A 27535-nucleotide genomic window follows, 5' to 3' on the forward strand; every position below is an offset into this window, starting at 1 on the left:
TATGAGTGAGTACATGTCTTTTTGTGAGTGGGTTACCTCACTCAGGATGGTTTCTTCCAGTGTCATCCGTTTGCCTGTGAATCTCAAGGTTTCATTATTTTTTTTCACTGTATAAATGTACCATATTTTCTCTATCCACTCTTCAGTTGAGGGGCATCTAGGTTGCTTCCAGGTTCTGGCTATTACAAATAATGTTGTTATCAGCATAGTTGCACAGATGTCCTTGTTGTATGAGTGTATCTATTGGGTATATGCCTAAGAGTGGAATTGCTGGATCTTGCAGTACACTGATTCCCATTTTCCTGAGGAATCTCCATACTAATTTCCAAAGTGACTGTATAAGTTGGCACTTCCACCAGCAGTGGAGGAGTGTTCCCCTTTCTCCACATCCTCTCCAGCATACATTGTCATTGGTGTTTTTGATTTTAGCCATTCTGACAAGAGTAAGATGGTATCTCAGAGTTGTTTTGATTTGCACTTCTCTGATGGCTCAGGATGATGAACACTTTCTTAAGTGTCTATCGGTCATTTTAGACTCCTCTATTGAGAATTTTCTATATAGTTCTGTACCCCCACTTTTTACTTGGATTGTTTGGTGTTTTGGAGACTAACTTCTTGAGTTTTTCTGTAAATTTTGGAGATCAACCATGTGTCAGATGTGGGGTTGGTGTATATCTTTTCCCATTCTGTGGCTTGCTCTGAGGAGGCCTTGGCAATCTATGGGGCCTCTGATAGTGGATTAGTATTTATCTCTGGCATATAAATGAACTTTCGGAGTTCATTCCATGTGGAGGGATGTGCTCTTGGCCTGGACACATGAGGGAGGGCCTGGGCCCTGCCCTAGATGATATGACAGACTTTGGGGATCTCCCATGGAGTGCCTCACCCTCCCTGGGGAGTGGAGGAAAAATGGGATGGGGGAGCTGATAGGGGACAGGGGAAGAGGGGAGGGAGAGGAATCTGGGATTGACATATGAAGCAGGCATTGTTCTAATTTTTTCTTTTATTTTCCAGTTTAAATTTAGATAAGAAACAAGGTTGCTTCACAAGTCAGTTCCAGGTCCCTCTCCCTTTCCCTCCCCTCCTCCAGTGCCCTCCCCCAACCCCCCCCCCCGTTATCCCCTCATTCCCCCAGGGAGGGTGAGGCCCTCCATGGGGGTGCCGATTGTGCTGGCATTGTTCTAATTTAAATTTAAAAATTAATAAAAAAGAATGTTTAAAAAAAGGAACATCCAGTGGAGGCATAGCTTGTGAAGTTTAGAAGGAAGCAAAGATTCTATTGGCCCAATTTGTGTGGAGAATCTGTGGTTTTCGTTATCTGGAGCTGAAGAACTGACTGTGATTATTAAGAGACCAGAACCTTTGCTTTGCTGGGACAAATGATGCTGGTCAGCTAGAGCTAGGAAATTAGGAGTGATTAGAAGAGACCAGAATCACAGAGGTGAAATCTTCTGGGAAGTGTTTCTTCAAAGCCAGAATATCACCTCACATTATTTTATTTGGAAAAAATTCAAGATCAGTTATAATTTTACTTAGAACTGGAGGATTGCTTGATAACAAAGAAATTCTTGAAACCAAGAAATTCTGAGAGTGAGAAAAACAGTCTTCCCTGTGGAAACACAAATCTGTTAGTTATCCAATACACAAAAACATACCTGGAAAACTTACTTACAAATAATATTGTACATACTGAACAGATTATATTTAGAAATTAATGTGCTTTAAGAATGTAACAATAATTAATTAAATAAGGAGTCCATGAGTTTGAAATAGAGCAAGGAGTGTTGTATAGGATGATGTATAGGGAAGATATGAAAGGAGGAATGTAATTACATTATCTTAAAATTTTTTAAAGTAAGGAAAAGGCCTCTTCTATTTTATCTATATAAAAGAGATACACAGAAAACTGTTTTGTCTCAAGCAGTAGCTTAGTTTGGAGACTGAGGGAGTTAAATTTTAGTCTGTTCTCACTAACAGAAGAGAAGATTTCCTTGAAAATGACTTTTGAGATGTTCAATTTTGCTGTCTCTGTATCTTTTATCTTTGGCTCGTTTTTCATTTTGTTCTTCCCCAGTACATGCAAGAATGTATACTGAGAATAGTTGTACTGAGAATTGTTGAGTAATTAGATGAAATCAACATAAAGTCCACAGTGGGTCTTAATGGAAATAGTGTGTTTGTATCTCTTTAAGGATCAATTTGGAGAAGGCTCCATCCTTCATGTTGACAGTTCCCTGTTGCCAGGCTAAGATCAGTAACAGTGGTATTTCTACATTCCTGTTTTGCATCTTGTAGATAAGAAATAGTCATCCAGCCAGACTCTACAAAGTTGAACCCCTGAACAGCAAAACTACCACCAACATTTTAGGGTTGATTCCTAAGTGATTTCAACAGTGTCAATTGTACAAGACACAGATCTCCCTACACAGTCTCAAATTCTGCAATTAGCTTGAAAAGACTCAAGGGTTAATTTATCATAAAGATGTCAGTTGATACAAGACCAACATTTTTTGTTTTCTTGGCTTCACCTGGTCAGATGATGGACATAAATATCCTGAATTTGCTCCAGGTTTCAGAAAGATTACAGGATTTAAGTAAGGGATTCTGGACCAAACAGATGCTGGTTTGTTCAACTTTGCATTCACATAAAAGTATTTCTGAGCTACAACTACACACCAGGTGCTACATTAGATGAAGGAATTCAAGTAGTGCTCAAACCAAGTATGGAGCCTGTCCCCATGAAGTCCATTACTATGTGAGGAAGCTATCATATCTAAAGCACAGCAAGGATGCAGACAGGCAATTAACCATCAAAGTATAAGAGGATGGGAATGTCAAGACTGGAGGACCATTAACTATTCCAGAATTTGAAGCAAGTTTTCCTAGGGAAGGGGCTTTTATTTTGCTTAAGGTTTAAAACATGAATTTTAAAAAATCAGTCAAATAAGGAAGGGTCAGAATGGAAATGTGGAAAATGTTTGGCTCAGATCTGTCCTTGGAAGGGATAAGGGAATTTAACTTTCAGATTATCACATCTAAATAAAACTTTTGAAGGCCAAAATACTGTCTAGAAAACAAATGCTGTTTGGAAATGCTTATATTTTTTGTGCCAGAGACATGCACAAAAGTAATACACCAGTAAAAATTAAAAACTAAAAAATAGATGAGAAACATAAAATAGTTTCTGGGGTTAGAAAGCTGAAATATAGATAAGTATAAAGCATTCAGTGGCCAAATAATAAGACTATGTGCTTATAATGTGAACAACCTGACTTGCTTTCCTGTCAGAGAACTAATATAAACAGAGGTTAACGTAGAAATTCTGCAGGGAAGGTCAATGTGGGGATTTGAAAGCATCCTCAGCCATTCCCGCCTATAGTTTTATTCAGCCATATCTCTATTGGCTGGCTATATTAGCATATTCTCCTAAAGAGGCAAGTGAGAATATGCTCACTATGTTGCTGTCACTGTCCTGGTACCACTTCTGTACCCCTCCTTTATTTCATTGCCATATACAGAAATCACCTGATGTTAATTTTAAAAATAAAATTTACAAATATACAAAAACTGGAATAATAACAAATATATGTTATACAAATAATGAAACAAGAGACCATTGTATTCTGTTCTTCAGTATAAATCTTGGATTGACTGAAAACTTTGGGTAGAGCAAATGGGCCAAACAACTGTCTCAGCACACTAAAAGCAACTAAATGTAGGTGCCTCAAGGTGCTTCTGTTGTCCTACAGGGTGTTTTCTCAGTCTGTGGTTGTAGGCTCAGCTGAGTGGCAATGGTACATAGTTCAGTATCTGTGATAATGCTGTGATAACCAGTCAGAGAGATCTCCAGGGAAAACTGGAAGACTCTCAAGGGTCAATGTGACCTACAGCATGCATGTCAGTACACTGGGAGCACCCCAAGAGCTTCCCCACAACTTATTCTCCTCAGTTGTGCTTTCAAGTCGAATAAATGGAACAAATGGTTTGAGATGTTCACATTGGCCACTTGGAAAGGCCCAGCCTGTGTTTTCCTTTTGGAAACCTCAAAGCTTTGGCAGTAAGGAGCCAGCAAATAAGGGTGGAGAACACTGCTACATGCTGGAAACAGTAGAGACTGAAAGAATGGTGCCCACTGGCCATGGGAGCCAAATTGTAAGGTCATGGGGAAAGAGAGCTGGAAGTTACTTAGAAGTGCCTGCCCCAAAGTAAGTGTCCTTCAGCAAATGACCTGCTGTACCCCCTCCCCTAGCGAGAGCCCTTTTCTGCACTAGCCTGATATGTTGCAATACAGACATTGCTAGGGATTCTGATTGTAGTAAATGTATCCTTGCCTCTTTGTTTTCTTTCTTTCTTCATTTTTCATTCTATAAATATCAGAAACAAAGTCTTTGGCAGCCTTTGCAAATCACCTTCACCCAGACCAGTCAGGTACTTTTCTTAGTTTCTTAGACTTTTCCTGTTCCTTGCAAATTGCAACATGAGACAGATTCTCAGTATTTGTTGGGCCAACAGAAAAGAAGTTCAATGTAAATCAAATGAATGAGTCAGGCATAGAGAGAAATCTGGTCTCCATGGGCTGGCAAATGTAGCTTTGGTTTGAGTTAACACCTTGAAGCTATGTAATGGGTGTTCACAGGGCACTCAAATTAACCACACTCCTTCCCAACCAGTGAGGTCAGTGGAATAACAGTTGTTATCCACATTTCACAGATGAGGAAACTGAGATTCAAAAAGACTGCTTTTTGTTTGTTTGTTTGTTTGTTTTGTTTTTTTAAGCCAAGAGGTAATATTAGGAATGAAAGTCAAGCTTCCAGATTCCACGTTTACTTCTCCATTACTCAACACTACAACACTGTCGCTTTCTCCATTTTTCATATCCACACAGACTGACTTTTCATCTGAAAGGAGAGTGGAGGGAGGAGGGGGAGAGCCCCAGTTGTCAAGGAGAAGGGGGGAGGGGCAAACTGAGAACCAAACAGTCCATGGGACATGGTGATTCAGAACTTGGCCAGCAGTGTGTTTCATCTGGGGCTGGAACTGACGCTGTGGAAGAGACCTGGGAAATATTCGGTCACACTCAGTGCAGCTAACATTCTTCTGTGTACTTTGCAACCCAAGAGACTTTTGTGATACATCTGTGCTGAGATCTGCCACATATATTCATTCCAGTGCTTAAAACCTATCTTAATATTGGAAACGTCAAACCTCAGACTTCTATGTGTCTAAATCATAAAAGATGTCTACTTCTTATATTTGTTTCAAATATGATACATAACACTAGGGCTTTAGCCTACAATTGATATGGATAACCTTTCTTTTTAATTTCAAAAACTGGCCTGACAATTGTAAATTAATTGAAATAGGACAAAATAATAAAATCTCTCTGGCTTTATTTCATGATTAATAAGGAGTATTCATGTTGGAATTCACAAATTAGAATTCTGGTGACCATAGGATACTTAAAAGTCCAGTTTGTTATGTTGGTTGATAAGGAAGATCCTTGACTTGAAAGCAGCAAGTAAACTTATTATTTTGGTAGTTTAAGCATCAAAGCTCAGTTAAACACCATTCACATTGCAATCTGACTTAAAAGTTTGTGGTAGGTTGTTATTTGTTTTGTGCACAAAAGGAAACTTCAACTAGGGGACAAAAAGTAGTCAATATCTATGAATGGCTTGGACTAAAGTATACTTGTATTAGAAACTAAAGTACCAAATCAGCAAGAGCTTGAAAACTATGGGTCAGGATCTCACTCTCAAACCTGCACTACAAGATCAATGTTCCAGCTGCATTTCCTGACTTTGAAACAAACATTAATTACCCTGAAAACCTAAAATGAATTTTATGGGATGATGTTCTTGTAATGCTGTGAGGACATAGAGAGGCCATTTATTATTGAGACAAAGACCTTTCTTCTAGTAAAACGGAAATTACATAACCTCTTGGAATGTAAATCAGATTTTCAAAATAAACAACTTATCTTTTCTCTCCTAAACATAAGAGTCTGCTAAAAACCACTCTTTATTTTAAAAGCACATTAGTGCCTCAGATGCAGTGCTTATGTGCACATGCTGTGAGAAGCCATGAGCTCTGGAACAAGATCTGTCTTCCACATCACAAAATTGAAGATTTTATCTTCAAATTTATAATTGAACATTTTATTAAAATGCATAATGTTCATGGAAAAGCATATAAAACCAAGGCACACAAAAAGCAAGTTCCATAAATTACTGCATAGACAACACAATCGTAATAGCCACCCAAGTATTAAACACATGAAATAACAGGGCATCCCAGAGGTGCCCTTTTGTCACCCACCCCCATCACTCACCCTTTCTCCTCCCTATGGATTACCATTTTCCAGCCTTCCATACTAGAAAGTATAGGCACTATGTCTTTTACTTTGTGTTAAAGGAATCATGTAGTATATTTTGGATTGGTTGTGGTTTGGATCTTTTCATTGAGTTTTTAAGACATTTACTAATATGTTGTATACTTTGTTTTTGTTCTGTGTGTGTGCCCATGATATTATTATACTATAAGTTGGTCAAGAAAAGCAGAGATTTTACTCTAGTCTAAGTAAGAGAGTTCTTTCAAAGCTAGTATGAGTAACTGAGGCCTAGGAATGCAGATTCAGGTACCATAAAATAGTGTGCACCTCTTCAAGGAAGTTACAGGATATGTTAGGTCTCAGCAGCAGAGAAAGGCATAAATAAATGCATTTACAAAATACAGAAATGGGGACTTCTAATAGGTTCCTGCTCTACAGAACAGAAAAATTTCTTCTATTGATTTCAAATGTCATCTTGTAGCACTCTTGACTTTAGGACTAGCAGATGCTAGAAATCAACTCTGCCTATCGTAATGGGAAACTCTAACAGTTTACCTTAGCAGTCATGGAGATGAGCATGGAGATCTTAGTAGATGTTGATAATAAATGGCCTTTAAAAAAGACTTTAAGCTTAGCCCAAAATGACTTTGGCAGTTAATCTGCAACATTCCATCTCTGCACAGTCACCAGGCAGTCGCTAGCCAGTGAACAGGTTCTTCAGTACAGATACAACTTTCTCAGAAACTTTAGTTCGTTATTCAGATATGCTTCCCCTATCCAAAAAGTATATTTTTTTGCTGATTGTGAATAACACTTTGTTTGTTTGTTAAGTGGATTATAATACATATGCATTTTCTAATACTGAAAAATTTCAATAGTTAATTTATAAATTCATCATTATTCTAGTTGCCTGAACTTTTCTACTTAAAATTGTCACTTTTTAAATTTTATGGCTTTAAATTATAGTAGGTAATTTTTTCAGATGTTTATAAGCTGTTTGGAAAGCCTTTCTTCTGTAGTGTGTTCCAACCTTTCTCCCCACTTTGTTAAATTTATGCTGTTTATTCCTCTGTGGTTATTTCTTAATTTCATTTGGGAATTCTTTGACCTGAGTTATTTAGAAGTGTGCTGTTTGATTTCCAAATATCTAGAGATTTCCTGCTGATATTTATGGTATTTATTGCTAGTTTAATTCCATTGTCCTTCTTGAAGCTGCTTTGTCTGATTTCCTTCAGTGTGTTAAGGTGTATTTCAGAGCCTGTTTGTATCAGTAGTCAGAAGGATGTGTGTTCTGCTGTTGTCTGCGATTCACATCTCAATGTCAGCTACCCGAGGCTGCTGCAGTGCTGAATAGGTTGTATGTGCCATTCTTGAGCCTGCTGTTCAGCAAGATACTGATGGAGGGATTCTGAAGTCCTCACTGTAATGGCAGACATGTCTGCTTCTCTCTTCTACTCTGTAAGTTTGCCTTTTATATTTTAATTGTTTGACTCTAACCTCATCTTCCCCCTAGATTTACCAATGAGTCATAAAAGGCATTAATCATTTCTGCAATTGTGAACTTAGTTGCTATTGTTTTCTTTTTGAATATCTTCCCTTTTCTGATTCACTGTCTGTGTTATTCATCTATTCTGGTACATTGTCCTTTCTTTTCTCTTAGAATTCACCGAACACAGTTCTAACAGCTGCACTGTATTTCAGTATATGCTCATGATTACTTTGTTTCTTTAAAAGTTGTTTCTTGCCTTTTGAAATGTCTTATAAACATTCTTGAAGCCCAGCTATGTTTTTCAGGTAACAAGAATTCAGAGAAACTACTCTGTATTGAGTCACTAGTATTTAAGCTACCTAAGCAGGTTTGTTTGCCACAGATTTTTTCAGCATCTTCACTCTGGCTTCTTCTGACTTTATGCTTTTCTATCAACTGACCTCCAGAGTCACTGCTTTGAGCTGTCCTGTAAGTAACTACTATCATTAGTCTACATCCATAGCGGTTCACTAATGAGGTGTGAATGAGGACACTGTTCTCTAATCTTAAGTTTAAATCACAAACAATGCAGGTGCTTAACTTTCACAAATCCTTCCTCTACTCATTTTCTTCCCTGTCCCTGTTGCCCTGCTCATCACAGCATTCCTGGGCCATTTCCTCCTCTCTCTAGAGAGAATGAATGGGCTTTGGCAAACTCCGAATCTCTCGTCTCTCTCTCTCTCTCTCTCTCTCTCTCTCTCTCTCTCTCTCTCTCTCTCTCTCTCTCTCTCTCTCTTCTTCTTCTTCTTCTTCTTCTTCTTCTTCTTCTTCTTCCTCCTCCTCCTCCTCCTCCTCCTCTTCTTCTTCTTCTTCTTCTTCTTCTTCTTCTTCTTCTTCTTCTTCTTCTTCTTCTTCTTCTTTCTTCTTCCTCCTCCTCCTCCTCCTCTTCTTCTTCCTCTTCTTCTTCTTCTTCTTCCTCTTCCTCTTCTTCTTCTTCTTCTTCTCCTTCTTCCTCTTCCTCCTCTTCCTCTTCCTCTTCCTCTTCCTCTTCTTCTTCTTCTTCTTCTTCTTCTTCTTCTTCTTCTTCTTCTTCTTCTTCTTCCTCTTCTTTCCTTCTTCCTTTCTTTTTCTTTTGCTTGTTTTGTTTTTTGAGACAGGGTTTCTGTGTGTAATAATCCTTGCTGTCCTGGAACTCACTTTGTAGACCAGGTTACCCTCAAATTCACTGAGATCTGTCTGCCTCTGCTTCCCAAATACTGTGATTAAAGGTGTGTGCCGCCACCACCCAGCCCCGAAATCATTTCTTAATAATCACTTTGACCCTTGTCCTTGCAGACATGAGAGTTTTTCTCATATGTTTACAGTGAGAATTACATGGGCTTCATGGATATAAATATGAAAATGCATAGAAACCTACATGAGTTTCTGCCTTTCATACTATTTCATAACTAGCATCTAGAAGTAGTCATTTAAGTGTTCCAAATGGTTCCTGTGCTATATGCTTCAGGTATTCAGGCCTTGATTATGGATTTGCCTATGTCACTTCAAGTGAGTTTCTCTCCACTCTAGTTATATATAGTGTATATAAACATTTGAAAAGAATATTCCATTATTGCTATATGTAGCTTTCTATATTCATTATTAAATCAAAATTATTGAAAGTCGCTCAAATGAACATTACAGTTATTCTTTCAAGAACATAATATTTACTAATAATTTATATTAATATTTTTGAGACAACTTGGAAATGAAACCACTACAGGTTTCTTTTGTGAAACTTTGTGATTTCTTATTTGCCCCTTTAATATTATATTGTAACTCAAAAAAGCAACTGTAATGGATTTCAGGCACGATCTTGTCCATATAAATATCTTACTCTAATAATTATAAAATACACGGCAAATGTGGCTGATGGGAAATCTGTGTATTTGTAACTATTGATAAATCTGTGTATTTATAACTATTAGGAAATAGATATTCCTTTTCCTTAGGCCTAAATTTCCATGGTTAAAATATCTGTTTACATGTGAGTTGTATAAACACACCTCACAAAAGATTTAATAACAGTATATCTTCCATATTTGCTTAAAAGTAGTTAATTCAGTCCGACAGCTAACAATAAAGCCCAGGAAGGATTGGATGTTTAATTTTAAACATGTGTACCTTTTTCCTAAATTATGGATGAGATTTATGTTTACATTTTATAGAAAAGACTCTTTTCTTTCTTCCTTTAATATCTAGGGTAGCTAAACTCTGAAATTTTGCAGTTGTTCCCATGCTTAATTTCAGTCATCCACAGTCTTAAAAGTGATTTCTAGTATTACCACTAAGTGGTTGGCCAGGACCCAACCCTAATTTTCTGTACATTTAGCTTTCCTAGGTCCTCATTGGTTATCCTCAATACCCATTATTTTATACCACTCAGAGATGGCATCAAGTCACTCTCTCTTCTCATGCTGTATTTAGACTTTTGCTGAATGATCTGTACAGATGGGATTTCCATCACCTCCTGACTTTATTGATTTTTCAGGAAAGAAAACAGTAGTCTAGATGCCTATTTGGTCCACTGACACAGACACAGTGAGAAATACGTCTTCTGTAAAAGTACAGCAGAAACCACATGACTGCTACATAAAGAAGAAAAATACACTTTGGCTCTCACACAAAGTTCATAGAGAAAGTGGCCAGTCTCAACCTAGACACCAAATGGATTCTCTCAGGGGGATGATTGAAATAAAGCAGCTGGAGAAAGCAGAATTGCCTGCAGGCTGAAGAAAAATCTGTTTTAACCATCTCAACCACTGCAGATGCAGACTTTAAGCATTTCCATCAAGCACTCTATTTGATTATTTGTTACCTCCTTACTTGCTTTATAGCTTTTATAATAAAACTCATTCATCTATTGTTCCTTAGAGATGAAATAAAAAGCAACTCATTTCTTTCCTGCTAGTAATAGGCTATATTGGGAGAGTTCTCAAGTTTTGAGAGAAACAGGATATAGAAATCAATACTGAAATAAAAGTTATTGTAATAGTCATAACATGGTCTGTATATTTTCTAAAATGTGATTATATTTATTATTATGTTTATTGGATGTCATCTCATTTAATGAGAATAAAAGTAAATTCAAACATTGAGACATAGAAAAATGTAAATTTTATTTTATTAAGAACTTGTTATATAACCAAATCTGAATTATACCCATTATGCATTTAGTTGATTTAAATATGTGATCCCTAATATTACTTGGAACCAGGGAAACTGATATGCCTACTTCTTTATTACAAACAGTTTAATAAATGTGTATGGTTATAGCTTTGGGAAAAGATTCAGCTGAGCAGAAGCATATTTAGAAATGACAAATATATTAATTTTGTTTCCCACTCTACATTCTTTTCTTTTGTACAAAAGTCCTTTGTTTTTTAATTATTTATTTTTGAAAACATAATTTGGTGACATTTCTCCCATCCATTTATTACCTTCAGACCTCCCATATACCTGTCTCTTTTCTTGTTCAAGTTCATGGCCTGTATTTTTTCTTTGTAACGAATCATTATTGCATCCATACATTATACATATAAATATATATATATATATATATATATATATATATATATATATAACTAAATGAAACCTGCTCAGTCTGTATAATGATATCTGTGTGTATGTCTTTAGGGCTGACCATTTGACACGGGGCAGCCAATTGGTGTGCTCTCCCCTATGGAAGACCACCTCTCCAGGTCCCAGCTGTCCTCAGTTGCCTATAGTACTTTGTATAGGTTGAGGACTCAGTCTCCACTAAGTTTGGCATGTCCTTTATTTTTGAAAACTATAAATACCCATTTCCAGCCCTTGTGTGCACATTGCCACAACATCTTGGGCTATCCCAACTAAGACTGATAATTTTTGCACTGAATTCATCTTCATTTTCTCTTTGTTTAATCACTATCCCAGCTCACTCAACATTGGCATCTAATATTTTAGTTATGATTTGATACTGACTTAAGTACTATTTTTACCTGGATGACCACAGATGCACACTGGATTTTGTCATCCCTTCAAACCACCTCACTGTACCATGTTGACAACACTTCAGCCTTATTCAAAGATCCCACTTCCACTTCATGCACTCTATCTGATGTGCACTCACCTTCCTCCAGCCCAGCTCACCATTCTGATGAGCAAATCATTCCACATAGCTTTCTTTGTAACGTTTCTCATTGTTTCCACCTTCACATTGTCTACTTTCACTGTGTTGCCCTTCATTGTAATTGCCCCTGAGACTATTTACACACTTAACCAATTTTCAATTCATAGGCAAAATCCAGTTCTCATCCTCCAGCCAATCCTTGTATTGTCATTAAAATCAAGTTGTTTGGTGTTAATATTAAACTGTGCTTCCAATACTACATATTCCTAGTTACATATTACTCTCCAGTTTTGAAGTATGTATGTTGCAAACCTTTCAGTCTTCCTAAGTCCTGCAACATTCTTAGTAGGTGATTTGACTATATTCTCATAAAGAACTAAAAACTAAAGTAAAATGCCCTTTGCTCTTTTAGTTTGTTTTCTTGTTGTGATAAAATAATTTGATAAAAGCAACTTAACGAGATAAGGGCTCATTTTGTTCACAACTCAAGGTTACAGTCCACCACGACAGAGAAGTCATAGCAGAGAGAAGCTGAAAGAGCTGGTCATATTACATGCCCAGTCAAAAGCAGAGAGCAGTAATGCATGTATGCTAGTATTCAGCTCACTTCCTCGATTCTTTTACAATCCAGGATCTTCTGTCAAGGGAAGGATACCATCCACAGTAAGCAGGTCTTCCTACTTCAATTAAGGGAACAAAGATAATCCCCCACAGGCATGCCTAAATGCTAACTTGTTCTAGATAATCATTCATAGGTCTACCTCATTATTCTAGAGTTTGTCCATTTAATAATTAACCTTATCAACCTCAAATTTCTCAGGAAACCTATAAATGGTGCTCGCTTTGGCAGCACATATACTGAAATTGGAACAATACAGAGAAGATTAGCATGGCCCCTGTAGAAGGATGGCAGGCAAATTCAGAAAGCATTCCAAATTTTTCAGAGAAACATCACCCTTCACAATAGCCACAAATAACATAAAATATTTTGAGGTAACTCTAACTAAACATGTGAAAGACCCTTATGACAAGAACTTTGCGTCTTTAAAGAAATAAATCAAAGAAGATACCAGAAAATGGAAAGATCTCCCATGCTATTGGATAGGTAGGATCAACATAGTAAAGATGGCAATCTTACCAAAAGCAATCTTCAGATTCAATGCAATCCCCATCAAATTCCCAGCACGAATATTCACAGACCTTGGAAAAACAATACTCAACTTTATATGGAAAAGCAAAATAAAAAAAACCCAGGATATTCAAAACAACCATGTACAATAAAGGAACTTCCAGAGGCATCACCATCCCTGACTTCAAGCTCTACCATAGAGCAAGAGTAATGAAAACAGCTTGGTATGGGCACACACATGTAGATCATCATAGGGTATTCTTCTGTTTACTCCTTGTCTGTGGTGTGTCAGCAGGATACCTTTCATCATTACTATTGCACACTTGGATAAGGACATTTTTATTAAGAGTAATCAGAGCTCTCCTGCAAAGTACTAGTACTCACATTCTGCAAAAATATGTTGTGGGTTCATGAACAATTTCTGGAACAAAAAACTTAAAAGCAGGGGTAGGAATTGAAAGTGTAATGGATTTTTGATCTTGTCTAAATTCAGGGAGCATGACTTTACTAGGCCTGTCAACAAGATTTCTTTACCCTTCCAGTAGAGGGTATACTTTTCAAGAAAGTTTTGCAGTTATTTCCTCCCTTAGTGGTTTATCTCTAGCTGATTCTCCAAAGTTGGCTCTAGCCCCACCATGAGAGAGTTATGTCCTATTTGCTCTCTTTGCTGGTTGGTGTTTCAGGAACAGAACTCAGAAGCTGATGTCGGAGTGGTTTGGTGACACAGATATGGGGAATGCAATTCTGTTTTAAAATCAATTATATTAGGCTTAAATAATGAACATCAAACAATATGCATGTTTTCTTCCCAATATTGATGAAGAAAAATATGTTGCTCATAAACATTTACTAAAAATATCTCCGGAATCACACAGCTAACATCATACATCACAATCAATTTTCTTTCATTTCAGGGATACAAGTCAATTCACCATGTTTAAATAAATGTAATACATCACACACATAGAACATAGAAGTAGGACAGAAATCAAATGATGATTTCAATAGATACAGACAGTGTTTGATGAAGCTTAACACAACCTCACGATTAAAAGTAGTAAAAAATATAGGAAAAGTTGGGACATCCCTCAATGTAATAAAGACTGTATATGATAAACTTATAGTCAATATTATTGTAAATTATGATAAACTAAAAGCTAATTTCTAAAGTAACAGAAGTGTGACCATCCTACAATCTGATTAAATATCATTTCAGAAGTCTTATGCAAAGCAACAAACAAGAGAAATATATAAAAAGCATAGAAATAAGGATGGAATTGAATTATCCCTATATGTAGATGAAATAATTCTGTATTCAAAAGGCCATACAGATTCCACCAAAAATCTTCAAGATCTGATAAATGATACACTCAGTAAAGCTATGAAATTCAAACTCAACATTAAAAAATAGTAGCTTTTAAAAATATCAATAATAAATTTTAAGACTCACAATAGCTTCAAACACCACCCTTGAGTAAACCTGCCCAAAGAGGTGAAGCACCTGTAAAATGAAATTTTACAGCAATGAAAAAGAAAATGGATAAAATACATGATATAGGAAACTGCTCTCATGTTCTTGACTTGGTACAATTAATAGATTGTACTATAGATTCAATTCAGTTCTTGTCAGATTATAATGAATTATCCAAACAACTATTAAAAAACGTCAAAGGATTTTTTACCTTCTAAATAAAGACACTTGTACAACCCTGTTTATTTCTGCTCTATTTACACTAGTGTCTATCAACAGATGAATGGCTAATGACAGTGTGGTACATACAGAATGGAATTTTATTCAACTACAAGTAGAAATAAAAGAATGAAATATGAAGGAAAATGGATGGATCTTGAAAATATTTTTAGGTGAGATAATCCAAGGCCAGAAATAAGAATACATGATATCCATCTTCATATACAGAACCTATTTCCCAATTTTTAAATGTTTCAGTTGTATGTAAGTACCTGTATGAGTCAGAAAATTAGAAAGGAGGCCATGAATGTGAAAAAAAGGGTATTAAGAAAGGAAGTGTGCTGTGGAATAGTCATTCTACACACAGTGTGAATATGTCTCACTATGATTGGTTTAATAAATAAGCTGACTGGCCAATAGCCAAACAGGATGAAATTAGGCAGAAAAGCCAGACTAAGGATGATGGGAAGAAGAACAGTGGAGTCAGAGGAGTCACCAGGAGAAACAGAGTATAAGACATCTTGGAGGACAGGTAAAGTCACAAGCCTCATGGCAATACATACGTTGATATAAATGTGTGCTAACTTAAAATTTAATAGGAAGTAATAATCCTGAACTATTGGTCAAGCATTTATACTTTTTTATTCAGTCTCTGAGTCAGTTACTTGGGAAGCAGCTGCTGGTTATTTGAGAATAGGCAGTCAGGACAGGAAAATTCCGCCTACATATGGTGCCCAAATATTTTTCAACAATTTCCACATAAAACCTGAGGAAGCTGTTTAAAAAGGCTCTAAACACACAGAAATAGAGACAAATGCAGCTTCCTAGTCTAACAGTCTCAGGCCAGCTGTAGCACAGAGATACATCTCCCAACAGCTGGACAACAACCACTATGAACTAAGCATGGGGCAGGTTCCCACAGTCTCCCACATGGACAACAGGACAGAGAGGCTTCTCCCAGTCACTGCCTGCAGGCTTGAGAGCTCTGTCAGCATGCTACATGGTGGGGTTAGCTTTTTTTGCTCATGCAGACCAATAAGGTTACTGATGGTAAGTAAATACAGATTCAGACAGAAAAAAAAAACAACCTCTAAACAGGTCATACTATATTTCAAAATATATGTAGGCTTGGGAGAGGAAAGAAAAGGGGTAGAGATAGTCCATAAAAATCAATAGAGTGAGTAATAAAAAATATAATACATCATGTGAAGAGGGAAAATATGCAGAAAGTCTGGATCCTGAACGTTTTGGGTACTACAAGGTACTGGATTATTAAAACTGTTAGAGACAACCAACATATATATTTCATAGCTGTTTTGACTTCAAAATTTTAGTCAAAAAATATATTACTTTGGGGGAGAGGTTATGCTTTTATTTCCCCCAGGAAACAAGAGGCAATGGATTCATTCCATGTTAAGGAAAATCAGGTTTGATATAGGAAGACCCCCTCAAAATTCTGAATACAAACATAAAGAAATAAACCTAGAAGAACTACAAGACATGCGACATACATTTTTCCTGTTCAAACACACATAACAAAGAATCACCTTAGGCTGACTTTTGTTATTTGGGAAGTGGCTGTTGGCTATTTGGGAACAGAAGGTGAGAATATGACTACTCTGCCTACAGAGGTAAGGAAGATAATACAATACATGAAACATGAGAATGGGAAGAGACTGTTGGGGGTGAAAGATAGGAGATAGGGTACTTAGGAACAGATGAATCAGAAGAGAGGCTGAGGAGAATCAACTCAGTGAAAGGATGTATAAAGGTACAATAATGAAATCTGCTACTTTTTATGCTTACTTTAAAAATAAATTAAAAGAAGTATAAATTAGAAGATTATTGCTTAATAGTGAATTCTAGGATTGTTTCATTAAAATAAAAATAAAGGCACAGATATATGATACTTCTGGATATTGCTTAAAACCGATTATGTGAAAAACAGTTAAAACTATTTTGATACTAATATAATTCACATTGCATACATTTAATGATCTCAAGAAAATTATACTACAGTGTTTAAACACGTGAAAAAATAAAAGTTTCTTGAATCATCCTAAAAGCCAGAATTCAAAGCTTTAGCTTTTGTATTGGCCAAACTCTTAGTCACAACAGCAAACACCTAGGCAAAACATCTTATGTAGGAAGGGTCTACTTTGGAAAAAGGTTTCAGGGATTTGAGACCATGAAAAATCGGTTCCTTTGTTCCTGAACTGTGCAGCACCAGATCATCGTGATGTTGGCATATGCAGAGCACAGTGACCACCTTATGGCAGCATGGAAGGGATAAAATACAGTCAAGAACAAAGCTTCAGTGACTGTTTCTCCATGTAGCCCCATCATCTCCGAAAGTTTCAAATGTCTCCTAATGTGAATCTGCATCAGATTAACCCACTGACTATGGCAGAGCCCTCTCAATATGCTCATCTCTTGATTACTACATCTCTAATCTGAGGACTAGACATTCATCCCACTAGCCTCTGGAGTTACATTTTATAGTTGAACCATAGAAGTTGCATGTTTTTAGGTGCCAGTTAACATAACTATTGTCTGGTTAATTTTAAACAATCAAAATGCAAAGTTGTGGAGCTAATTACCAATGGATTCATCTACAAAACTTCCGTAGCTAAAGCTCAGGGAATATAGTGGAAGACAGGACAAAAAAGTTGTAAGACCTAGAGTTAGGATGTTTGCTGTGATATTTCAAGGGATGTCTGAAGCTATACCCGTAAGCATCACCACTATGACTGCATAAACATGAGCTGAAGAAGGACATCAATAGATATAAAAAGTAGATAAGGGGAAAGTCCACAAGTCCCCTACCCTGCACAAAGACCTATAGAAACTGCTGAATGCTGATAGTGGGAGAATTAGTCTTTGCTGGGGAAGAGCACACCAAATGATTATGCAAAACCAAATTGTCCACCCTAAAAACATACATCCAAGTAACATTATACAGACTGAGCAGGAGATACATATAAATATTTGTAAAAGGAGGCCACAACCTTTTTTAAAAGACCACAGAAGAAATATGGGTGTGTTTGAAAGGAAGAAAGCAAAGGAATAAATTGAGCAATTGTATATTATCTCAAAATCAAAAGTAAAAACTAGTTTCTATATACACAGAGAATTAAAATTTGGAAATGATTCCTAAAGGTTAACATGCAAACAAAATAGCCTAAAATATTGTTGAGAAGGTATGTGTGATTATTTTAATGCATAAAGGACTGCTAATAATGTATTAAATCATGAAAGTTTGGTCAGAATTATTAGTTATTTTAGTTGTAATAATTGGAAAGAAATAGAGAATAAATCATTGGACTGAGAAAATTTCTTTTCAAGAGCTGTCAAAAACATCATTCTACTACTTTTGGTAGGCACGGATGTTAATTTCTAGTGCACTCCAACAGACAAGTGAATCTTGACCTTTGTGAAAGAGAAACTAGGTAAAAAAGAGGTTAATTTAGTGAAATTCCAGAGCTGTACATATAGATATAAATGTTACAATACCATCCTTTGCTCTAATATTTCATTTAAATTTTTATCAAGAATATTGCATATATGGTGGTGACTCTAAATATCCAAAACTTATTTTAAAGACATGTCTTTCTTTTTTAAGTATTCACTCCTTTTAATTTTTTAAAATTTAAATTTTTTGGCTATTTTTATTTCTATGTTCACATACACATCACATGTGTGTGTGTCCTGTGCAGTCAAAGAGGGCATGAGATGAGTGTTGCACATACTAAATGACAAATGCTGTGACTGCAAGCACAAGACATGTCAAGTTCAAGCCAAACAAAATTCCAGAATAGAATAAAGAAGAATCTGGGAAATCCCACTCTAGATGAGGAGCTTCCAGGAGAGGTGGTGTCAATTTTCTGCAGGAGTGTGGTTACTGGGGTTACCTACGCTCCCATGCACTATACCAGCAACACTAAGTGAACAAAAGGGAAAATAAGAAAAGAAGAGAACACATCACATGAAACTGGAAGATAATCGTGATGATGAGGTTAAAAAAAAAACAAATTGGAGAGGAGAAAAATGGAGCAGAACTTAATGAAAACACATTACATACATGTATGAAATTCCTGATCAAAGACAAAAGAAGCATTATCTCTCCCTCCACAAAAGACAGGGAATGTCCGTGGAAAATACTCAATGCCAACATTTAAACACACATTGATATACACATGGACATGTTTGTGTTTAAGTTTAATAAACATTTTATTAAAGTTCCATACATGGTACCTCTATCACCTGATAATGTTTGACTGGTGAGCAAACTCCTAAGACTCATTTAGTTTGATACTAAGCTTCTTAACTTCCTTGAATACTGGTAATAAACCAGAGTATGCACAATCCAACCACCATACAAGCTTGCCCATTCTCTGCTCATTGAATTTGCTTCCTGCGCCATTACCTACACAAAAAACACTCGATGAGGCCATTCCCTGTGGTGTTCACCTTGAAGACAGAACTCCCCTTCCTTGTCTTGTACTTATGTAGACTGACAGTTCAGGTCTTTAGTCCTTCTGTCCTCCAACAGTGCAAAGGTTTCACAATGTACCTAACAGATCTGTGGGCTGGCACACAGGGAAATTTGTGTGTGTGAGTCAGGGATAACATAGCAAGCCAATATTCTCTTTCTTCAAAACCCAATAATTGTAAAAAATTAGTCCAGAATCACACAATATGAAATTAACCATTTTAAACTAGATAGACAAGCAACAATCAGAAAAAAATGGAGTTTTTCAAATTTATTTTCATCAGCTCATTGAGGACTTTCCCCACACATCACTAGTTCTCTCATTTTTACTTAATCATTAGAACTGTGAATTCTATAGTATGCCAGTGAATTCACTTATTTTGAATATTCTTAAAAATGACTCATACTTTTGGCATTAAATTTTATCTAAATAAGATGAACATGCAGAACTCTTTTGATGAACTTACCTGATGGAATATTTGTAGTTGAATTTATTTTCATTGTAGTTTGCATTTCTCTGAACATGAAAAAACATTTAAACGACTTAACCAAACTTGTCACTTGTAATTAAGAAGCAGAGTATTAATGGCCTCTGCAGGAAGCGTTAAATACTTACAGAAGCAGTAATCCTAAACCCTATAGAGATATGAGCATTAAGGGAAGCCCGGGTTACTGCTCTGCTGCTGTAAAACACGGCAGTTACCAGAACCATACAGATATTCAGTATAAGAAGGTGACTCCTTTTTAGTAGAACTGGGTACTAATCTCTTAGCTCTGTGTTTATTGAGTCTTTTAATCACTGACTGGAACTCACAGACTTCATTACCATTTAAGGTTGGTGAGTTGCATGTCAACCAGGGCTATTCAGTGAGCCTGTCTTAAAAATATTAAAAAATTTAAAATTACGGACAGTTCTTGACTCATGCTGTCAAGAGTCACTAAATGTGAGGATGAAAACAAGTTTCATGTACTTAACCTGCCAATCTCTATAAGTTAGAAATGCAGTACTACAGGACACTCTCGAGGGAGTGTCCCTTTGTGATTGTGTAACTGATGCTCTTGCCTGGAAGACAGTCTTTGAGATACTGTAAAGGGAAGCTTTTTCCTTGAGAGAAGCCTTCCTGCCAGCCTGGTTCTAGAGCCGCATCAGTCCCAAATAAACACACAGGAGGCTATATTAATTATGAAGCTGTTAGCCTCGCTTGTTTCTTACTGGCTAGCTCTGACTTAAGTAATTACCCCATAATTGTTAATCTAAGTATTTCTCTTACCGGAGAACTTTCCAGGCTTCCTACCCCATGGCGTTACATCTTGACTCCCTGTGTTTCTCCTTCCCAGAGTCCTCCTGGACTCCTAGTCCCACCTATCTAGATTCCTATTGGCCCAACAGTGCTTTATTGACATAATCACAGGACTTCCCACATCAAGATACCATTATCATGAGGAGAAAAGATCAATACAGAAGTCCTAAGTATAGTGTCCACCAAATTCATTTCCTACTTATTCTCCAGTAAGTATTTTCTTTGATGTGGCATCTGTCTTAAACAGTAGAGTAGTAAGAACTAACGAGGGGGTTGGAAAATTTTAGAACCACATCAACATTGAGAGTGCATACTGCTCTTGTAGAGGACTGGAGCTTAGTTCCCAGTACTCAAGTTCAGCAGGTCAAAGCCACCTCTCACTTTAGCTCTAGGGCACTGAATGCCCTCCTCTGAATTCCAGGACACTTGCACTTGCATAAACATAGCATAATTACTTTTTAAAATATATTTTAAAAATCTATCTAACCACAAATGGATTATTAAAATACTATTTGAAATTCATTTCCCTATATCCAATATTTGTTTATATTTATATATGTACTAGATTACTATATAGATCCTCAAATCAATATACAAAGTATCAAATTATAATAAGTGTATGATGTATCATATATGGGTGGGCATTATAGAAGTATCTATTTTTAAATAAATAGAAGATAAACAAATACATAAATTGAAATTGTCTTAGCTGAAATGTCTCATGTCTTACTTGCCAGGTTTTCTCTTTTTGCATTTCCTCTTCATTTCAATTTGGTCTGGATTTTTTTATGCAAAAAAAATTTCCTGATTTTTCTTAGCTGCCCCATGTGATTAATGGGGCTCCTTTTATTTATGATGTCACAGCAGTCTCAAATTCAGAGACATGGTACATATTGCAGACTTCTGCTTTTCCACTTAGCTGAAGCCAAAATACACTAGGCAGTATTTAAACACAGCTAAGGAGAGCATTCCTATTAGGTCGGAGAGCAGGAAGGGGAGGCTTAGTGTGGAATTCAGCAGTTGCAGCTATAAAGCTCCAAGTAAGGTTTTGTGATTTCTGAACACTTAGGCCCAAGTGGGTCTGACAGCAAGCCACAGAGCTCACATTTCCTGTCTAAGTCAATGCAGGAACTGGCTCTAGAAGCTCAGTGTTGCACTGACTGTTTCCATACTTTGGCCAGGAGCAAATCTCATTTTACCAGTGTAGTCCAAGTCTGATTCCTGAACCGTAAAATGCTGGAGAAGTTGGGTTGATAGATTAATTTAAAGTTTACTGTTGAGAAATGCAAGTACTCTCTCACCTGGGCAAGAATACACAGGCTCATGGTTTAAACGTATTAAGCATTAAGTCCTGAAATCTGTGTTGTATCTGCTTTTGCAGAAAACAGTTAAATATGAAGTCAATCTCTGAGAGACACGGTTTTAACATCTCTATAAGAAAACCAAATTGTTAACTCAGTCACTGGGATCCAGGAAAGGCATTTTAACATTTAAGAAACTCCTCCACAGAAAATATGACTCAACAAGATTTTAGAAAACATGGTGGTCACTTACTGGATGTGGTAAGGATGATCTCAAAGTCAACCTATTGACTTTAAAGAAACAAGTCATAAAATAAGAGATGCTTAAGATGACCACTATTAGTTATCATAGTATTTTCTGACCTAGGACACATTGGTGTGATTTTAAATTGTGTAAGGACAGCTGTATCTCTTTTTATTCATATGGTTTTCAGGCCTTTATCATAAAAGAAATTCATCTGTGCAGATATTTAACTTAATGTCCTAGGGATTTCTTTGTTGTAGTATTAACCATGACCATAATGAACATGGGGAGGAGTGGGTTTATTCCTCCTTAGAACTCTCAGTTCATGTCCTGTCAAGGAAGGAAATCAGGGCTGGAGCTCAAGACAGAACCCTGGAGGTTGAAACAAGCAGAAGCAACGAAGAAGGCTTCTTTCTAGCTTCCTCCACTATACCTTACTCAATCTACTTTCTTCTAGAACCCATGAATGGCACCACCCTCAATGGTCTGGGCCTGACCACATCAATTGGTAATTAAGAAAATGCCCTACAGACTTGCCTTACGGAAGCATTTTCTCAATTGAGTGTCTCTCTTCCCAAGTTACTGTACGTTGTGTCATGCTGACAGAACAAGTCATGGACAATTGGCTCCTTGTCAGTTTGACACATTAACATAACACCAGTTAACAATAACCTTTCCTTTTTGTTCACCCCAAGATCTCAATATTATCATCACAATATAGACAGTATAACTTAAAAGTCTCATAGTCTTTAAATTTTCATTTAATAATCAAGTCTCTTTAAAATATCCAAAGTTCAAGCCTCTCTAAAATATAACATCAGGAATGGCTTCAAGAAGTATTTTATTAGGTTAGCCATCATATGCTGCCTAGAAAGTAATTAATGACCTGGGGAAAAATCATGGCTATTATAAAAGAACTATGTCACTACTCCCTGTCCCTCTCAAGACAGGTGGATCTCAGAAGTTTAGAAAGGAAAAAAATGCCGGATTTCAGTTAAGATATATGGAGTTAAAGTCTATAGTGTACCTAAATTTCTCTTGTTTCACTGAATAAAATCACCATCTTTATAAAAACAAAACTACATTTTGGCCTGTCCTATACCACCCACTGTCCTAATTAGTTTTCTGTTAATGAGAGAAAACACCATGAACAAAAGCAGATTGGGGAGCAAAGGGTTTGTTTTGCTTACGGGTTACAGTCCATCATCTGCAGAAACCAAGGGAGACACAAAGTCAGAACCCTGAGGGTAGGAAAGGAACAGAGACCAAAGAGGGCCTCTGCTAGTGACTTGCTCCATGGGGCTGCCTCAGCTTGTTGTTTGTGCAGCCCGTGAGCATCTGCCCAAGGGTGGTACCAGCCATAGTGGACTGTGTTCTCCCATCTCAATAATTCATCAAGAAAATGTCCCACAGACCTGCCTACAGGCCAATCCGATGGAACTGTCTTCTCAGTTAAGGTCTTTTTCCCAATGTCTCTAGCTTGTCTCAAGATGACAAAAAAAAGTATTCTTCACACTCACCAAGAATACTCTTACTAACCCAATAACGTCAGAGCAGCCTGATACTGAACAGTCGTACGCCGCCATTTATCTCTGTCAGGTAATGGAAACGGTAAGAAAACAGACATTTATAAATGTAGTATCCAGCTCAATGAAACATTGCTACTCTTACTTAAAATAATATTTAAATGTATTTTATTACTTTTAATTGTGTGTGTTATTACTTATGAGTGAACGTTCATGTGAACTTTCAGGTACCTGTGAGGGTCAGAGAGATCAGATGCCCTGAAGTTGGAGTTGCAGGCAGTTGTGAGCCATTTACTGTGAGTTCTGTGAAGCAAATATGGGTCCTCGGCAAGAGTGAAATGTGCTCTAAACCACAGAGCCATCTTTTCAGTCACCCCTTGTTTTTAATGTCATAGTGTTTCGCTCCCAGTCATAAACATCTTTCCTCATCACAACTCCAGTTATTTCCTTGGTTGAATCTGCACCTCCAATCAAGCAGCTTTAGTTTTAAGGCTAGTTGCTTAATGTAACTGTTAACTGACTGTATCTCAGCATGAACATGGTGCACACCAAGGGCATATTTTTTCATCATATTCGAATTGTCCTAATTGAATAATCCTTAAATAAATATCTAAACTCTGATAAATTTGTTTCAATGTTACACATTTTTCTTTTGGGCCTAAAATGTGTAATAAATAATGTTTAATATAGAGGCACATACCTGTTTAAAAGTATTAGAGTTGTGCTAAAATATAAAGTGTCAAAAAACACATTAATTATCTTTGAGATCTTGCCATGAATTATATAGGTTGAGATGATGTGGGTACAGAGAAAGTGCAGATTGAAAATAAGTTTACAGATTGTTTCCATTGTCAGATTTCCCCTATATGAATGTATGGGAATCCAGCACCAGCAGCTAGGAGGGCTCCATGTACTTAAATAAGGGAACAAGATATCCCTTCGCTGCAAGAACAAGAATGGGACTAAGAATGACTCAGAGGCAGCTCAAGTCCAGACATTCCTCCTAACCGAATCACCAACCAGGAAAATTCAACGAGGGAAGCAGAGAGTACTTGAATGGCCCACGAAGGAACTTAATGTGACATCCTTATCTTAGGAGCATGAATGAGCTGTCACTAACAACCAGTCAAGACATTGCACAACACAGTTATACATCAGAGATCACTTAATTTCAAACCAACTCACTGAATGCATTGTGATACTCTCCGTGTTACTATTACACACTCCACCATTGCTATTTGGTGCCTTGTTGAACAGTATCCTGGTAGAAGAAGCATGAATATTACAGTTCTAACACCACTAGTTCTTTATTCAGAGTTTAAGTTGGTTGTATAGTTAGATATCTGTATCTTAACTTCAAGAAAGACTAGAAAAGCAAATGAATTCCTAAGGTTTAATGATGAGAACTACATTTTGGACTTAATCATGACCCAGATGATGAGTTTCTAAAATATAGAGGGAGTAAGACTATGGACTTTTGAAAAATTAAAAACTGGAAAATGACTCATATCTGTGCCAATATAAGGGATTATTATCTAACTCATTCACAACAAACTAATAGCCTCTAAAAGTCAAAGGTGTCTAAATGAAATCATTTTTTTTTATCATTTGGTTCTGATTTAGTCTTCCTGTGCATTTCCAAGATATTGTTGCATCAATTTTTATCTATTAGACTTTTAAAATATACCAGAATATACCAGGAGTGGCGCCAGATAACCCAAACTTCAGGAGTTCAAAGAGTTTGTTAAGCTAAGTGTCTACTGTTAGTCATTTAGTCCTTGGGTGTGCCTCTTTTTAAAAGATCTTTTAAGGGTGGTTGGAAGTTCACAGCAAAATTGAGAAGAAGGAACAGAGATTTCCATATAAATTCTATCCCATATGGACACAGATACCACTTTGGTCTCTCAAAACAAAACATTTCAAGTTTATGTTACTGTATTACTGACCTTGGTTTCTTTGTAGCAATTGTGCCATAACTAGTCAGCAGCTGTTCCTTCTCTTTAAATCCTATGCAGCTTTCACATAAAAAACCTCCATGGTCTTTGAAGCATTGCTGCCTGCTGCAGAGACTACCCGCTCTAGATTTTCTGAATATAATTCCTGACCCAGACCACAACCAGTGTCTTCTTCAAGGATTTGTAGTAGCTCCCAGTAAGAACAGTGTAAGATACCTTTGTTTTCTATTTCTATGTGACCGTCACATCAAATTATAGGCATAGACACACACACACACACACACACACACAGAGAGAGAGAGAGAGAGAGAGAGAGAGAGAGAGAGAGAGAGAGAGAGAGAGAGAGAGAGAGAGAGAGAGAGAGAGAGAGAGAGAGAGATGAATTGGGGAGAGGGAGAGAGAGAACCATGAATTCTGTAGTTCAGAAATCTGAACATGCGATTTGTGAATCTTCCATCCATGTACCAAAACACAGAATTTAAAAATGAAGATGTGCTACCTTCTCATCTTCAAGCTGCTATCAGATAGGACGGTCCAGGCCCTTGCAGTCTGTCAGCTGAATGTCAGGCTCTGATCCCACGTGTGGGGTCTTCTCTAAAGATACTCCCATCACAACAGCTTGCATAATCATACCAGGTCAATGTTTCTCACTAATGTCTGCTAACATCACTAAGTTTCCTGGAATGTGATTTCATCACAAAGATATCACACTCCCTTCATGACTTCTTCTCTTTCACACCACCAAGTGCTTCTGCCACACAATTGGGTTCTTTGGGGGAGATGGTAAATATTCAGTTTATTGGAAGGGAGCCAGAATGAGTCTTCAAGGCTCATCATTCTTGAGTGTGCTTTGAATGCTGTTGTGCAGCGTGTTGTGATGGTTTTAACATTGCCTTTTAGCCACCAGAGTTCTTTCTTCTAATGTTTTAACAAACACTAAATCACCATCTGCTACAACTTTCACACTCGGATTTTTTCTGGGTAGTTTACACTGAGGCAATAAGGTGCTAATTATCCAAATGTTTAGCTTTGTATCATAAAGAACTTCAAATGTTTAAAAGGCATGAGAATTACATAACTAAACCTATAATCCTTCAGTCCAGCAATTGTTAATATTCTGTACTTCTTGTTTCAACTAGCCATCTGATATTCTTTGGAATATATAAGGCTAAATTTCAGCTGTAACAGAATATAAACACTGAAAGCTTGAGTGTAATTTTAATAGACAAGAAAATTTACAAAATTTTATCACAATTCTGGTATCATAGCAGTGAAATTACCAATAATTTGCCATCAAAATCATTCTCCATTCTCCCATTTGCATATTCAAAAGGCATGAATATTTCCTTTGATATAATTTTTCAAATTTATAAACATCCCTTTTTTTCATTTGTTTTTTTCATTCAACTTTAGGTCTTGGTTTCCAGTAGTGCTTCTGATTCTTATTTGGGTAATTGCATTTTCATGGAGTCACTTAACATGACCCTTGCTCATATTTCCTGGAAACTTTGACAAAGTCTTGATTATATCCACGTGGAATATTTTAGCAAGACTACTTCACATGCAACGTTGTTTGCTTCTAATTACTTCAGATCAGGAAGCACTAAGCATGTGAATATTTACTTAGAAAGTGATACTAAAATCCAAGAGTATTCGGGTGCAGACAACCTAATTCTTGACATGAATTTCCATCATGACTCTTGATTGTTTAGCAGCTATGGATTACCACTGTAGAGTTCCATCATACCTTTTTTAATTGTACTGGATAGTTTTATGTCGTCTTGATGCAAGCTAAAGTCATCTGAGAAGAGGGAACTCAATTAAGAAAATGATTTTATAAGATCTTGCTGTAGGGCATGTTCTTCATTAGTGATTGATGGGGAAGGTCCAGCCAACAGTGAGTGATGCTGTTTCTGGACTTGTGGTCCTAGGTTATATAAGAAAATAG

The 27535-nt window shown here is 36.8% G+C and overlaps 1 non-coding gene across 1 annotated transcript; it reads left to right on the forward strand.

The window, feature by feature from the left end:
* The first annotated feature begins 12783 nt into the window (after positions 1-12783).
* LOC121143026 lies at positions 12784-12890 on the forward strand. Its single transcript, XR_005880163.1, has one exon. It is a non-coding gene; the product is annotated as a U6 spliceosomal RNA (small nuclear RNA).
* Positions 12891-27535: the final 14645 nt, after the last annotated feature.

This window comes from Mesocricetus auratus, unplaced genomic scaffold (assembly GCF_017639785.1).
Source record: "Mesocricetus auratus isolate SY011 unplaced genomic scaffold, BCM_Maur_2.0 Super-Scaffold_100010, whole genome shotgun sequence".
NCBI classification, from domain to species: Eukaryota; Metazoa; Chordata; class Mammalia; order Rodentia; family Cricetidae; genus Mesocricetus; species Mesocricetus auratus.